The sequence below is a fragment of the Balaenoptera ricei genome, chromosome 11, assembly GCF_028023285.1.
Source record: "Balaenoptera ricei isolate mBalRic1 chromosome 11, mBalRic1.hap2, whole genome shotgun sequence".
NCBI classification, from domain to species: domain Eukaryota; kingdom Metazoa; phylum Chordata; class Mammalia; order Artiodactyla; family Balaenopteridae; genus Balaenoptera; species Balaenoptera ricei.
In genome coordinates this window covers 81,003,018-81,015,849 of record NC_082649.1, presented here as the reverse complement: position 1 = coordinate 81,015,849, position 12,832 = coordinate 81,003,018, and positions in this window count along the sequence as shown.

Below are 12,832 nucleotides of genomic sequence, written 5' to 3'. Positions count from 1 at the left end.
GATTTTTGGTCATTTTTGTTACTTATATCTTTTTAAAAATTTTTTATTTAAATATAGTTTCCTTACAATGTTGTGTTAGTTTCAGGTATACAGTAAAGTGATTCAATTATACATATATAGAAATATATATATCTTTTTTTTTTTACATTCCCTTCCATTATAGGTTATTACAAGATATTGAGTATAGTTCCCTGTGTTATGCAGTAGGTTCTTGTTGGTTATCTATTTTATATATAGTAGTGTGTATATTTTAATCCCAAACTCCTAATTTATCCCTCTCCCCTGCCCCCCTTTCATAGCCATAAGTTTGTTTTCTATGTCTGTGAGTTGCTTGTATCTAATTTTAGTTGATTATGAACTGAAAAATTGGGATGTTTAAAATCTCAATGCTTTTGAATGTTTAAGGTTTTAATTGTGGACTTGTGTCACTTCTTTATGATAACTTTTAATAGATATTCTTGGACCTTTGAAAATAATGTACATTCCCTATTCAATGGATGTAAGGTTCTATATATAAGTACCAGTTATATCAAGCTTATTGATTATATTTTTCAATTCCTCTATGTTCTTGCTTATATTTTTCCTGCTGGATATGCTGTCTAAGGAAGATATCTAGAAGACTCTGACTCTAATAGTAATTTTATCAAATAGTTCTTGAATTTGTCATCTTTTTTGCTTTGTGCTTTTAACTTGTAGAGTTTGGTGCATAAATGCTGTGTCTGTTATACTGCTTTAACAAAAGTCAGCTTTGTGTTTATAAAAAGGCCCTACATATCCTTGAGGGGCTGAGTGGTTTGGACCTCTCCTATTCATCTTCTTCCATCTTGAGACCTCTCTTCCGGTTCCTCTGTGGTTGGTTTTGAATCTTAATTATTTCCTTGGAAAGGGGTATTTGAGTATCATAGTTTCTGGCTATTTGCTTATCTTCAAATATCTTCCTGACTGTTGGAAGCTCTTGGGTGGATGTAGGATTCTTAGGTTGCAGCCCTTCTCTCTTAGATGCTACTCCACTATGTCAGAGTAGCAGGTGAGAAGTCTCAGGCTATTCTGCTGAGTTTTTCTGTGTGCATGTTGATGGGGGGTGGCTGCAGTTTGAGGGTGTTGGGAGAACAATATCAATCAGGGCTGTCACCTTGCCCAGTGCCAAGAGGCACCGTCCATGTCAACTTTCATCACAAGAATCACAGATGACTGCGGGCCCACCTCTTTCCAGCATCTGCCACTATCTTGTCCTCATCCTTGGTCTTCCCAAGCCTGGGCTCCAGGTACTTCCCCAGCCCAAGTGGAAAAATACTTCTGGTGGTTTTCTCCACCCCACAAAGCTGACGGCCTCACCTGGACCCCACTGTCCTTAGGCTTCTGCAAGAGGACCCCATGAGAAGCAGATCAATGGAGGTGAGCATGGAGGCAAAGGAGGTTGCTTTCTTGATGCCATAGTCCCAGAATCCCTCCTCATCCTCTCTGAGTGTAGAGTTCTTTTGATTGATTGATTTTTTTATTGATGTTTAAAAATTGAAGTAGAGTTGATGTACAATGTTGTGTCAGTTTCAGGTGTACAGCAAAGTGATTCAGTCCTATATCTATCTATTCTTTTTCAGATTCTTTTCCATTATGGTTAATCCCAGGATATTGAATGTAGTTCCCCATGCTCTGCAGTAGGACCTTGCTGTTTTGAGTGCAAGGTTCTTGGAGTAAAGCTTGCTTAAGACTTTTCCTGCAGACATATGAACTCTTCAATGTTAGACATCCCACAGTGACAGTAAAGCTGCTGTTCAGTAACTGTAGCATCCTTTTAAACAGAGTAGGCGTTCAATTATTTTTCCCTAAAATAAAGCTTAAAGTGTGGCATCAGTGTTCTCCACTAAAAAAAAAAAAAAAAAAGAGGGATGTTAAAATTTTCAGGCATTTGGCAGTTATATATGGTCTAGGAAATCTCCCAGCCAGCTTGCTTTTGAAAAGGGAAAGATAAGACCACAGTGCATGGCGTGATGGTCCGGAGCACTCATGACCTCCTTGGAGAAAGTACTCCACGAGAGACCATCTATCTGGTTAGAAAGCGGCATCCATGACATAAACTTGTTTTGCTATTTCTGTAGGCTTTTATTAGAAGGTCTCACTGAGAAGAAAGAAAAGAATGTTCCTATAAACGGGACAGAAAAGCAATAAAAGCCACTAGAGACAGTCTGAAATTTTTATTCTAATATTTCACTGATCAGAAGGAGGAAGCCGGAAGCCTCACAAGATTCGAGAAATCATAGACGATATGGACAGACCATTTTTTTTCTGCCTTGTGGAAAGGTAAAAATTAATCGGGGGACTGTGGTTCAGAGCGGAAGAAGCAATTGGTCTAGTTGTGCTAGAATGAAGTATACTTTTTGTGAATGTTTTTATTGTGGTAAAATATATACAACATAAAATTTGACATTGTAACCATTTTTATGTGTATCATTCTGTGGCATGAATTACATTCAGTGTTGAATAACCTTCACTACGATTTCCAAAATGTTTTCATCTCCTCAAAGAGAAACTTTGTAACCATTAAGCCTAACTCTCCTCTCCCCCCAGTCTTTGGTAAGGTCTTTTCTACTTTCTGTCTTTATGAATTTGCCTATGGAATGAAGTACTTTTGTGAACCAGGGAGCTATAAAACTAAGTTGGAGCTTGGGTGAAAAGACTGATTCTTTTTTTTTTTTTTTTTTTAATTTTTTTTATTTTTTTACACAGCAGGTTCTTATTAGTTATCTATTTTATACATATTAGTGTATGTATGTCAATCCCAATCTCCCAATTCATTCCACCACCACCACCGCCCCCGCTTTCCCCCCTTGGTGTCCATACGTTTGTTCTCTACATCCGTGTCTCCTTTTCTGCCCTGCAAACTGGTTCATCTGTACCATGTTTCTAGATTCCACATATATGCGTTAATATACGATATTTGTTTTTCTCTTTCTGACTTACTTCACTCTGTATGACAGTCTCTAGGTCCATCCACATCTCTACACATGACCCAATTAGAAAAGACTAATTCTTGGTGGATTCAGTACTTAATTTTGTAGACAAGTGAAGCCATACAAAGTTTCAGAGCAAGAAATACGACCTGATCTATACGTAGCTTTCGTAGCTTCATCTGGAAGAGGTTTGTGGAATGGATCGGGGTCTGGAGACCAGTTGAGAGGCTGTTATAAAGCCCCAGGCTGGGGGTACAGAGCATTAGGAGCTGCTACTGAAATGGAAAAGAAGATTTAGGAGACATTTAGGGAAAATACAGGAGGAAGCCACTACATGACCTGGCAAAATTACCTTGGGGATAAGGGGAGGGAGGATAACAGATGTTTTGAGTCTGGGTAACTTGGGTGATTAATTTTTAAGCTACACTTAAATGAGACAGTCTATTAAGAAGTCAAGAAAACAGTTACTTAAATTATCAACACAGTACAAGGAAAAGGTCAGAATGAGGTGTGATGTTCTTTTAGGATAAACCCAAATTAAAGAACAAAAGAATTCTACTCTTTAACATCATGGTTCATGTGACATGGCACTTCATAGGAAGGGAAAGAGGTAGGAAGGATGGGTGATCAATCACTCTAGAGTGATGGAAAGTAACAATTCAGGGAGGGAGTGTGAATTAATTCTACGTGGAAGACCAGTCCTCGTGGAGGACTCTGCTATGGTCAGTGCTTGGCAGTGGTAAGTGTGATATCATGGCTAGGAGCCTGGAGTCTGGATCCAGACTTCTTGAGTTCAAATCCTACTCTGTCATGTACTAGCTGTGTGGGCTTGGTCAAGCTACTTAACCTCTATGAACCTCTGTAATAAGGAGTCATAGGAGTATCTATCTCACTGGATTGTTATACACAGATTAAATGATTTAGCATTCGTTGAGTGGTTGAAGAAGTACCCGGCTCAATGGTTTGAGTTAACCAAGAATACTGGCCTCCACGTCAATGCTAATTATTCATTTTTTGGTTAAAAGTCAATTTTAAAATACATAATTGGTATCATCATAACTCACTTTTAAAAATTCATTGACTTGGACTCTTTGTAATAGAGTTTTAGATTGTTTCTATGTCTGGGGTCTACGTTTTTTTAAATTTGTTTATTTTTGTTTTTTTTTTTTTTGCCTACAACGTGTAATATTGAGTTGAGCACATAGTAGGGGCTGAATCACCATGTGGTTGACTAAATGAAGGAAATAATAAAGTATCTTTATCCACGTCTGAAATTAGGAATACGGGTTTCTAAGGATCTTTTGCTTCACTTGTAACTAAAATCAGGGGCACTGTTTTGAAGGTCATATTCAGCTTTTAAATGAGAGGGTTTTTCTTTGATTTTTCTCCCGGGAAATTTAGAAGACGCCCAGATTGGCTGTGCTTAATACCAAGTGCCTCCGTGCGGTGTACCCTTACCCCTGGACCAGCTGCACGCCACCTTGCCCACCGCCCCTGGAATTCCTGATCGCCAGGCGGACCTGGGGCCCCCGGGAGCTGGGCTCCTCTACAGGCTGGACTCTGAGAGACTCGGTGGGCGCTGCTGCCCTCTGCTGGTAACCGCGCGAAACACCGCTCTCCGTTCCCTTCACCTGGGCTTCTCGGAGGAAAGGGGCTGAACCTGTGAGTACCTCCGAAACCTCCCTCACCCGCCCCCCGCGCCCTGCAAAAAAAAAGTTCAAAATCAAAGCACTACTAAGTGGTAGACATGAGCAGTAGGAAGTCTGACACAGTTCTGATTTTTCCCACCATTAGACCACAGCTCTTCTTTAAATGTTCACTATTTAATTTTTTCCCAAAGTTCACTTTCCCGCGCCTCTGCTTCGTTGAATTGGCTGGATACAGTGCCGTTTCGATGTGTCCAGTGTAGTTTTTTCAAGTCTATCTTAAGAAGAAATTGGAATGTAGGTGCCGTGTGTTCTGGACCGGTCACACAATGTTCAGCAGTGCTCTGTGGTTGTGTCTTAGACTCCTGATGACAAAAATCAGAGACTCACCCTTTTTTTCCTCTTTCAATATTTACGGCCTAGTGGTTAGCTTTGAATTTATACCTTTTGTAGTGCCTTTTGCCTTACGCCCCTTGATCATTTTTGTTGTTAAATGATAACCTTTGATTTCTGGAAATCACTCCATATCAGTTCATAAGGATTTTCTTTATTCTTTTGTAGCTCAGCCTAATGCTTCATCGTGTGTTACGTGCTGTAGTTTATTCGACCACTTTCCTATATTTGGGCATGTAAATTGTTTCTAATATTGTACAACTTCACATAATGCTGCCATGAATAAGCATGTGCATGTGTATTTTTGTATGACTGGAGGTGTATCTTCAGGGTAGGTGATTAGAAGTGGGATTCTTGCATGAAAAGGTGTGTGCACATGTAGTTTTGTTCAATTTTACCAGACTTACTAGGGGCAGAGGCTCACTCTGAGAGTGTTAGTGACTAGCATTTATTGTGAGGATACTTGTGATGAAAGAAAGAGAGAGAGAGGGAGAGAGAGAAAGAGAGAAAAAGAAAAGAAAGAGAGGAAGAAAAGAAAGGGAGAGGGAGAGAGGGAAGGAGGGAGGGAGGGAGGGAGGGAAGGAGGGAGGACCACATGGAATTTTAGCCTTGTGGTCACATCTCATGAGGACTCAGGAAAATAGTCTGGTTGGCGAGGAGGGGGAGGCGTGCACTAGACCTCTTGGGACAATTAGGAACAGTAGCACGACTCAGCTCGTAGAGACGGATCTGCGGCTTGGCTGGTTCTGGCCGCAAGGCTGACCTTGGTCCCTGCACAGCCTGGGTTGATGAATATCCATTCTGGTATGCCTGTCCCTGTTTGCGACACCACTCTTGTCTGGCTGCTCTTCCTAACAACACCACCTGAGTCCTTGGCTCTGTGACATCCATCCCTTCCTCCTGCTCTTTCTTGCCATGGTTTCAGCTCACGCTTCACTTTCTGATCTGATCGTGGCCACTCTCACTGCACCGCCTTTTTCATGCTGTGCTTTGTATGTCCGCTACTAACTGGGGAATCTCACCACAGTTTCTAATTCAGATTCTGATAAGTAAGAGTCTCCGTGCCCCGTACTTCCCTTTGGGACAGAACTGGTCATGCCAGGGCGTCTCCTAGGCCACCTGCAGCTTACACAGTGTATCATGTGTCCCCCTAGGGCAGCCTCTCCAGAGGGGCTAATGGGTGGCACTGGAGCTATGGCAGGTAACAGGATTGATATTTATATAATTGAGCAATTCACCAGAAATGGGAGCTTGGCCGCGCCGCTTATGACTTTACCTGTTATGTTCTCAATGGCTGCACAAGGCCAGTTGTAAATCCGTGGTCTTTCCTATCACACTCTTGTTTTTAAACTGTCAAGGGGGGGGGGGGGAAGGTATCACGTGTTTCATCACTTGTTTTGTATATGGAGGGAGGTAATTACTAACGGAACTGAGAAAGTTGGTACAAGGTAACTTCCTTAAAAAGTGATCCTAGACCAAGTCCATCATTTGTATCTTACCCTAAATGTCCCCTCGTCAAAAAAGCCTCTCCTTACCATCTCTATCCCATGAATGTGTTTACGACCTCGCTATTCTGGCCACTGTCTGAATAATTTACTTAGTGGTTTGTTGTTTGTTTGCCTTTCCCCATTCCTTCCCCACCAGAACATAAGCTCCACGAACTTAGTGGCTACCGGTCTGTCCTATACCCACGGCACCCAGAACAGTGCTCGGCACACAGTAGGAGCTTATAAATATTTGTTCAGCAAATCAATATACTGACGGTGAGGCTGTGTGAAAAGTGGCATACCGTGTGACACATTTGACACTTCCTGCTGTGTGCAAGTGGCTTTTAGTAATCAAAAATTAAACTGATATTGTTTACATCAATTATTCCAGCTCGATAACCAAATCCAGGAACAAGAGCATTTTCTAAGTACTCTTCTTCCTCCAAAATGCTTCTTTGCAGAGGTATCTTTTAGCGAGGGCGAAATGAGCGTGCTACGTGGATCGATCATTATGCTGCCATAACACCGGAGCTTGGTGTGTTCAGAGCAGATGGTCTAAGTCGGCACCCTCTGAGGTGTCATCAGTAGCTGCCTCCAAGGAAGGACGCTGGCAGTGGTAGAGATAACTGCGCCTGCTTCAACCCATCTCGGACGTAAGCGGGGAAGCTGTAATCGGCCTCTCATATCAAGTCTTTGAAATTCAGTAAAAAAGCTGAAAGTGCATGTAATTAAAAGTGAGCATCGCCACAGCCAAGCAGATGAAGTTAATTATACACTAAGAGGACCATTTTTTCATGCAGTGGGCATGGTCGTCATCCACATTAACAGCCTGCGGGGCCTGGTACAGCAAGCTGACTACGTTCTGCTCAGAATGAAAGAATCCAGTTCCCTGAAACAGAGCATCCTTTTCAGAGCCAAATGCTCTCACATAAAGGGAAAGTACAAAGGCTGAGAAGAAGGAGGAGGGCCCGCTTGATCGGGTTTCTAAATAAAACCAGGCTCCAATAGAAAAGAGCTTGTAACACTCATCATAAATGAAGAAAGTCTGATTTTAAAATAAACCCTAAAAGCAGAGCTGATAAAGAAGACATCCCTGCCCTGAGCTCACCATAGCCCATGTCAAGTCAACGTTTTAATTTCTAGGGGGCTGGATTCTACAAAGAAGAGACATGTTTATTTTTTCTCCAAGAGGCAACAAAAACCCCAGACTTCAGGCTTCTCTAGCAGGGTCTTTGTGAAACTAGTTAATCCAGTCAAATGGAGTTAATGGCTACGGAGAGGTTGCTGGAATGGGCAATTTACTGTTCAATAATGAGCTGTCAATATGGGGCAAAGAACTCCTTTGATCAAGCCAATCACGGCAACAGTTCAGGGTTCCATTGATTTCTCTGCAGTTAGTGGGCACGGTGCTAAAAAGCAAAGACGAAGACAGAGCTGACTAGAAATGTGTCTCCTCTGTGCCGAGCAGAGAGCCTGACAGCAGGAGCTGGGCACGTGGCCCCAGAGAGCGTTGGCACCTGGCGATAAGTCCCAGAATCCCCTGTGATTTAGGTCTCTGGGCAATTGCAGTTGAAGTTTGGTTATGAATCTACAGTAGGAAGAATTGGAAACCAGAAAATACGAGTCGTATATAATTTAAACGGCCCTCTCTGCATTAATGACTATGTATACAGGTTTTCCCTTAAACTTCATAATGAGTTTTTGATCATATATCCACTCCTTATCAAAAATCTGAGTCTCTGATGATCATTTTTGGGGTGTTGGGAGGATTCTTTACTTCTTTGCTGACGGACTTGAATTTATCTTCCCCCTTCTTTGAATTGAAATACTTCATGTCTTAGCTCCAAGTTTCAAAACATTGGCTAATATTTATACTGGATTTTGTTTAAAGCTGGGCTTCACCTGAAATCATAAATCAAACGACAGAAGTGAGGATTTTCACATAATTCCCTGGGAGATTTATCTTCACATAAAAATGTGAAAAGTGAGGTGAAAAAAAGAATAAATGACAACTAAAAGCATCCCAAGTATAAAAGTCAAAATTTCCCCTGCGTTCATTGTAATCAGTCTGTTGTTTTCATCCAAGAATGCTCATTGCCGTCAAGAGTTCACCCTCTTGTCTGTGGGGTTAAAGTAATTCCTCAAGTGGAAAATCTCCGCCAGAGATACGGGTTTCCAGAAGTGTCCACAATGAGTAACACATTTAAGAAAAAACACCCATCATGTATCCAGGAAGAAGTATTGTTTAAGGAGGCAAAGAGATTTGCAGATTCCAAACCTTCACAATCATAAATTCAAAAGCAGAGCCTTCAAACAAAAATGCAGAGTCTTGACTGCTTTTCTCAAATATTTAAATGTATTCTTCAAATTATTCAAGTAGTATATGGTTTTTAGAGGTTTGTTTTGAAAAAACCACAGTGCCTGGCTTCCAGCACCTTCCCCAGTAGTATCCCACATCCAAAGGCCACCACTTTTAACCTTGTCTTGGGCGTTTGACCCCTGTATTTCTTTTTTTTTTTTTAATTAATTAATTAATTTATTTATTTATGGCTGTGTTGGGTCTTCGTTTCTGTGCGAGGGCTTTCTCTAGTTGTGGCAAGTGGGGGCCACTCTTCATTGCGGTGCGCGGGCCTCTCACTATCGCGGCCTCTCTTGTTGCGGAGCACAGGCTTCAGATGTGCAGGCTCAGTAGTTGTGGCTCACGGGCCTAGTTGCTCCGCGGCATGTGGGATCTTCCCAGACCAGGGCTCGAACCCGTGTCCCCTGCATTGGCAGGCAGATTCTCAACCACTGCGCCACCAGGGAAGCCCCGACCCCTGTATTTCTAAACAACGGGCTTGTGCTGCTTTTGCTTCTTTTCCAGTTTTAGATATTAACTTTTAACTGCCCACCATGAAAAGTAAAGCTCCATGCAGACACACATTTTCTCAGATCCTCTGAAAAAGTTTCAGTCCTGGCTGAAAAAAAAAAAAAAAATTAGGACATGAACGCAGAAGAATTTGTGCTGATTGAGAGCACAGTGATCTGGGCCCCATTCTGAATTGCTGGGCCTGTCATTTCCATGGACTTCCCATCCTGCTCTCATTAATTCCACGCCTGCTCTCCATCTTCTCAATCTGTTTTTATCCTAGCTTTGCTTCTATTTACATTGTTATAACGACATAAGTGTTATTCACAATTGAGCCATGAATTATTTCAGAGTTATATTTTCTTTCCTGTACAACCTTGGTGCAATTGGGGTTAATAATTGTCTTGTGGTTTTGGGCATAGTTTTCTAAGTTCCTATCTCAGACCTAGACTCTCAGGCAGGAGTATAAATACATTCCCAGTAGTTTCAAACTCATCATGTATTTGATCTGTTTCTTCTTCTTGGAGATTCCCTTCTAGAAGCCTCCGCTCTATTTATTCATTCATTCATTGATTCAAGAAATGTTTGTGGGTGTCTACTAGGTGCCAGGCCATCTTCTAGGCACTGAATGTGCATGAAAGATAGGATTCTTGCCCTCCTGGAGTTTACATTGGAGTTGGAGGAGATGGAAATAAGCAATAAGCCTAATAAAACATATTATTTTAGATGATGGTACATTGTATGGGAAAAAAAGTAAGCTTGGCAAGATGGATTGGGAGTGCAGGAAGGGGGGGCCTAATGATATTATAAATAGAGGAGTTGGGAGAGGTGACATTTGAGCAGCCTCGAAGGGATGAGCGGGTCACGGGGGGAGCGCATTCCAGGCAGAGGGAATGGTCATGGCAAAGGCTCTGATGTGAGAATGTGCCTAATGTGTTCAGGCCATAGCTAGGAGACGGGAGCTGCAGCGGATGAGTGAGGGGAGAACGGTCAAAGAGGACAACACAGAGACATTGGGAGGCGGCCTCTCGCAGGGCCTTGTGGGCCACTGTAAAGGGGAACTTGAACTTGAAAAGGATCACACCATGGTGATTGCTCTGTCAAGAAGAGCACCAGGGGCGACGCAGGGAGACCAGTTAGGAGACCAAGATCCAGGAGGCAGAGAGTGGCGGACTGGACCAGGTGTTAGCAGGAGAAATGGTGGAAAGCGGCCAGACTCTGGGTAGATTTTGAAGTTACAGTGAGTATGATTTCCTAGGGAAGTGAATGTGAAGAGGAGAGAAAGGGAGAAAGAAAAAGAGGTATCACGGGGAACCCACTTCCTGCTCCAGTCTTTCTGGAGCTTTCGAGGTCATCGACAGGGTTGTCATCCTGAGATCTCTCTCTTTTTTTTCTTCATTGGAAAAAAGCAGAAACTTCATTAAAAAAAAAAAGGTAAAATTGCACATAATTCTGCCACCCAAAGATAACTACTGGTAACATTTTGATGTATGCTTTGCCAGACTTTTTTTTTAATTGAAATATAGTTGATTTACAATGTGTCAATTTCTGCTGTACGGCAAAGTGATTCAGTTATTAATATATATACATTTTAAAAAATTTTCTTCTCCATTATGGTTTATCATAAGATACTGAATACAGTTCACTGTGTGTAGCACCTTGTTGTTTGTCCATTCCCTGAGCTCTCTCTTTATACCATCCCAGGGATTCCTCTTCCCTTGGGTTGGATTCCCCATTTTCTAGGTAGAGTTCATCCTCTGCGACTTCCTTCCTGAGAATGGGTAGATGGGAGGTATGTTTGAGATTTTTGTAGGTCTTCAAATGCCCATACTCATTCCACAATAAAGGCTGAGCATGGGATTCTAGGCTGAAAATCATTTTACCTTGATCTCTGAAGGCCCTGTTCCATGGTCCCCAGTGTCCCATTTCAGAAGATATGAGTCATTCCGATTCTCATTCCTTTCTAAGTGACTTTGTTTTTTCTTCTCTTTAACAACCTTTGGAATTTTCTTGTTGTGCCCACTGTTCTGAGTTTTCACAATGGGGCGACTTAAAAAAAAAATCCCTATTGCTGGGTACTCGGTGGATTCTTTCAAACTAGAAATGTGGTGTCGTTCAGCTCTAGAGTGTCCCTCTTCTCAGTTTTCTCTGTTCTCTCTTTCTGGAACTCTTACTCAGATGGCGGCTCTCCTGATGGCTTCTGTCTGAACACCGTCAGGGAGGTTCCTAGTTTGGATTCTCCAGAAGAAAACAGAATCTGCCCAACCAGTTCATCTAGTTGAGACAAGCCAAATTGGTCATGAATTGCTAACCAGCCAATGAATCAGTTTCCCTCAGCTTCACTCATCTGATCAGCTTTGAGTCACATGACACCAGAGCTGCCACTCCTGAGAGTCCCAAAAGCAGGAGGGTAGGCATTTGGGAACAGGCTTATGTCACTAAGATAGAGCTAATTGCAAATATTCTTTGCTGTCAAATCTTATGTCAAGTAATAGATTCTGGGCTAGAAAATATGGTTTTATAGATATATGTAATATATATATTAAAAAATATATATATTTATATATGTATAGTTTAAATATATATTATAAATATATATATTTTTCCCTAGTAAATTGTAAAAAATATTTTAAATATTATATACCTTTCTCTTTAGATGTACCTTCCAGATGGATCAAAGATTTAAGTGAAGAAAGAGAAAGAGAGACAAAGGAAGGGAGGAAAGAAGGAAGGGAGGAAAGACAGAAGAGCATAAATATATCAGAGGAAAACATGGATGAATATTTTTCAATCCATGGTGTTGGAAAGGTTTGACAATGAGAACAGAGACCGTAAGGAAAAGAATGACAAATTTAACTACATAAACACTGTAAACTTTTATGTTGAAAAAAATGCCATAAAAATGTAGAAAAATAACTAGAGGAAATTTTGCAACAGTTGACAAGCAGTTAGTATCCTTAAGATATGAAGAGTGCTCACAGATCAATAAGGAAGATTTCGTAGAGGAATTGATAAAGCAAGATAGGCATTTCATCAAAGAGGAAATATATAGTCACTACAGTTGTGAAAAGAAATTCAGCGTCATACTAATAAATGTAATGGGAAAGCAACACTGTTTCTGTTGCCAAAGATTAAAATGGGTGATAAAAATGTCTTGGCAAAGGGGGAGACAGGCCTTCTGTTTAATGTTGGTGGGAATGTGAGTTGGTGTATAATTTTTAGAAAAACAATTTATCTAATCCTTATATACTATGTCAAAATATAAAACGTTCAGCCCTCTTATTCAGCAATTACACTTCTAGGGATTTGGGGTAAGAAATAATTACTCAAGTGTGAAAATATATGCATGTAGATGGTCAACACTAGGGTGTTTACGAGAGTGAGAAAATGAAGATGATTCAAATTGATATCAATTAAGGATTGAAAGGGGAAAAGTTGGTACATAAAAATAATGGAATCCTATGTGGTCGTTAGAAGTGATGATGTCAATCCGTATTTACCGGCATGGAA